Raw genomic sequence first — 4,759 nt, 5'->3', positions numbered from 1 at the left:
GGCCCGGCCAGTCTGGCCACCAGCTGCAGCTCCCGGCTTGCCTCCCTTGGCCAAGCATCCCCCTCCCGTTGCCCCCAACAAAGGCTCACATAATGCCTTTGTCCTGCCCTTGTCTCTTCCGTTCTTCTACTCCTGTCTCTGTGGGCTGCGAAGCAGAGGATTGGGATTCTTCCTGTATAAAGTATTCTCCACTGACAGCTTAAAATGACTTCTCTTTTGCATCCCTTTATTGTAAGGTGCTCCAGTGATCAAAATGAGACAGCCGTAACAGAGACTGTGTTTGCTAGGGAAGCAAGACCCATGGCATATAGTCCATTTCCTGATTTATGGCTTGCCAGGGAGTTCTCCAAATCTGCAGGAAGTCTTTTGTGCTGGATTCTATTTAGGATTACAGAATATTTGGCCTTTTATCTTCAAGCAAGAAAATACAAAAAGCTGTGCTCAAGAAATGAGTTTCTGATATGCTTTTGATGATGAAATATTAAATTCATGCACTGTGATAAAGATGTTCTTACCCAAATTAATACTCCACCCTCTTAAGGCAAGTTGTGTATTTGGAGAAGTATTAAACTCACGTATGTAGTTAACAGTTGTGTAATATGTATCTAATTTAAAAGACACTTCTATTAATCTGCCCAGTTAGTAAGAAATTAGACTTGTGGCTATTCTTAACTCATCAAATCTATTTCACATTACAATATCTGAAAGGAAAATCAAACCTGGAGAGGCTAGCTCTGTGAAGGAAGAGAGATTTGGGAAAAAAAATAAATCAGACTTACAAAAAAGCAAAACTAGATAGTGGAAAGCAAACTAAAAAAAAAAGAAAATAATTGCAATTTTGTTTTTAACATCATCATGTAGTAATATGTTCAAAATGGTTGTTTGCTGGAATGAAAAGCTGCACAACATAGACACACACAAATATGCATCTTTGTCATTGCTTTTGTAATAGTGTAGGGTTTCTAAAAGCTCAACTAGTTTTACAGCCTGTTTTTCACCGTTAAAATCTAATATGCCAAGAAATATGATGTACAAAGGAACATTAAAAGGAAGGTTTGATTGCTGTTCTGCTGTGCATGTTATGCCACCTTATGGTTAGTGGCAGAAATACCACCACACTCTCAAGAGTGCTGTTTCAAAAATACAGCAGAGGAAAAAAAGTAGCACATCTCATTTATTGGTACATATTGCTGAAATGTCACAAGTCCCACTGGGATCAATCATTGCAGAGTGTTAAGATCAAACCTGTGAATTATATATAATATATAAGGACAAAGAACTGCAAAACACATCGTCTCTTAACAGTTGAATTTGCTGGTTTACTGCAAATATATAGCTACCATAACGTGTAATCCAAATCTGACCTGGTACTATCCCATAAACAACTCCTCCTGTGGAGCTACATTCCCATGTTTAACTTGTTTCAGTAGGTTGCCATTATCTGGAAGCACACAGTGTTATCCACTCCAGGAAGTATCATCTCTTTGCCTCTTTCACTTCCGTAACATGAAATATTATTTACTTACAGTTGGATAACTAACATGGAATTCCAGTCATGGATGTGTATAAAATACACCTAATTATTGGACTTGGATTTTAGCATGACCTAAAATTCTTAAGGCAAAACCAAATCCAGAACCTCAAGAGAATATGGTTTTCATTTGAGTAAGGAGTTCATAATATACACTAGCAAAGACTGGATTACATTTTTGCATTAGAATAAATTATACAATGAAGTAGAAATGGAAGATGGGTGTATCAATGAGACCTGGAGTGTACAGCCAGCTCGGTGATGCCTAGAGTCTCAGCTACGCTAAAGTTACTTTGGAGAAAATGTTTGTTAAAACCAATGGGTTGGACTCAGATGGCTCGTGTATGAGTAAAAATAGATTAATCTCACTTAAGGTTAGGCATTTTTATATGAAATATCTAAATTAGGGAGTCCAGTCACCTGACATTATCAAAGGAGCAGGAGGAAGGAAACTGTGTCTCTCTTGCTCCAGTATGGGTTTTGTGGTAATCAAGCTCTTAATTTGGGCACCTCAGTCCAACCCAGAGTCAAGCCAGAGGAATGTGAAAAAATGTACTTTCAAATCCTGTGTTTTTACTTTCCTGATCTTTCAGTGAAGCATACTCAGCTTCAGACAGTTCAGAGTATGGTCAGCTCCTGAGGATCTGAGGAAATCCAGATAAAGCAAAAACATTTATTAATTAGGCACACACATGCCAACTTGAGAAGTGGAAATGAGGCATTAAAAATTAGGTCTTTTGGCTTTTTTTCTATGACCTGGTTAACTCAGAAAGCAGATAACCCATCCAGGACACATGAGAAATGACTACGCATAGTTTAAAACTCCTCTTCTAAAGGGTACTGCAGTTTTTCATCATGACAGAGGATAGAGAAACTTTACTTGGTTTATCTCTCAGCAAGAGACTTGTACACTAACTTTGTAAAAGTGAATGTGAAAGTCAGGCACTATTTGCATTTGAATATTCAGATTCTCTTGTTAATGTAGTTGCTCGAAAAAAGGGCTGTGCCCTATTTTTATTGCAATCTAATTCAGGGATAATAAAACACTTTTGTTTTGTATGTCTAGAAAGGCTATGGATGGGTTCTCTCCCTCTTATCCAGGGAATGCACTTGTTGGAGCAGTAATCTGCAGTACAAATTTACTGATGCATTTAGGGATCATCCTCATTTCTCTGACTTGCCAGGAAGTTCATATTCCCAAAGGATGACTTACCATGCAAATAAATTAAAATGCCAGCCTCATCAGAAAAAATACTAGTTATTTCCTGTTCAGAAGCAATTGTTCATTACAGCAAACCAAAATACATTTATTGGTAACTATGCCAGTTTTTAAACTTAGAATGCAGAAATATCTAATTACCCTGAAACCTCTTTCTGGAGCAAATGCAACATTGGAGTCAGAATCTTTGGAGAGTAAAAAAACTATAAATTGTGCATTCTTCCCCTACTTCCAGTTTCTGGGGTTAATTTAGCCAGCCATGAATAATGCATTACAAGACCAGCTTCCTACCTTTTGAGATTCATTCTGTTCATCCAGTGTAACTATTATGACTCTCAGTCTGCTCTGTGTGACATATAATTTTGCATAACATCAGTCAGTATGTTGGAAGTGGGGGCTCCTTAATAAATAGAGTTTCTGCTTCCAAGTTACATACAGATGACTCCCTAGAGCTGTCTGGAATATACGCTCCAAAAGCTATCTTCTGAAAACACTCAGGTCCTCTATAATGACATTTAAACTGACTGATGAATACCTGCTTGGGCCAATGCATTAGTAATTAATGGTGTGTAGATATGTCTTTGTCCTCCTGGAGAAGAATAAAGACTTGGCTTTCTCAGTAGATGTGGCTACTTACTTTATTTTAACACAGCTGTACTCTGAGGTCCAAGCCTTACCGGCAAACCAAAAAGAAAATGCAGGCCTTTTCGCTTTGTGCTAGGGAATTGCAAGGCATTCTGCTAGCTGTATCTGCCACAGAAGCTTTAAGGAAACAGAATTTTCCTGGGATTTCTCTGAAGAAGAAACACTGCCTGCTAGTGAGACCTCAAGGTAATGGCCCGAATTGTATTGTGGCTGTGAAATGGAGTCCCACCGTGGGACTGGGACTGTAATGTTCAATCTCTCGGTATCACACTCCTCTGTGACATGTGAACAGTAATCACTATGTAGCCCTCGCCCACAGAAACAGGATTTTACTCAGATTTGACATTTTATTTAGCAGAGCCACTGACTACAAAGTATGATGTTTGGATGGCAGCCATACTAGTAGTTCCCAGGTCACCTTCTAAGATTCAATTTCCATTGACTCCAGATGGGAATTATCATGTAGTTGCAAAGAGAAAGGACCAAGGCTGTGCCTCCTTCAGAAAGCAAACCTGTGCTGGCACCAAATGCCTTCTCTCTTCCCCTCCATTCCCCCCAAGTCTAGTCTGACAAGGGGGGGACAGGGTCTACCCACAGTTGTGGTTGGTAAAGATTAGGGCAGAGCAGCTGCTCAGGCTCTGTATTGCCTACTACACTGATGTAGGATGGGGTCTCAGGCACCAACCTTGACCACCATTGCTGTGGCATTGTCACTAACCCCTTAGCATGGTTTTGAGTAAGGCCAGCTCAAAGTCCCAGCAAGGCTAGCCCAGACTGGGAGGAAGCATAGGCTGGGGACTGTCCCCAGTAGTCAGTATGGATGGGTACACCCTGCTTTGAGTTTTAGCAGCATGTAAACGAGCTGCACTGGGCCCCTTGAGCAAAAAGTTAGAGCACAGGCCCTGGCCCACTTTATTTTCTGTTCTGACGTAACCACAGTGACGGCTCTCCCTAACTTGTTGAATATGCTGTATGTCACATATGTACATATAGGAGCGGGCATGGCTGTGGTACCACCAACCGCTTTGCAAAGCTTCATTGCCTGGAGCACGCACCATCCTCAACACCAAATCGCAGGGCAGGGGCAGGAGGCTCACAACACCCCCAGGGCTCCTCTTCCTCCAGCCTGGATGGAGAGAACATGGGGAGATCTCTGTACAAACTGGGGGCTGCATTTTGGCTGCTCTTGACCTCAGAGTGGGTAGAAAGATCTCCCTTGCCTTCTCTTGAGCACTTTATTTTCTTCACTTTATGGACACAGGTGTGGGGGCGGTAAAATGAGGTGTGAAGTGGTGCGCTGTATTGGTTTTGTGTGGCAAGGTTTTGGTAGCGGGGGGGGGGGTACAGGGGGGGGCCCTGTAAGA

Source organism: Haliaeetus leucocephalus, unplaced genomic scaffold (assembly GCF_000737465.1).
Source record: "Haliaeetus leucocephalus isolate CR32 unplaced genomic scaffold, Haliaeetus_leucocephalus-4.0 Scaffold858, whole genome shotgun sequence".
Classification (NCBI taxonomy): Eukaryota; Metazoa; Chordata; class Aves; order Accipitriformes; family Accipitridae; genus Haliaeetus; species Haliaeetus leucocephalus.
The sequence above is the reverse complement of the archived record's forward strand: the minus strand, read 5'-3'. Positions refer to the sequence as shown.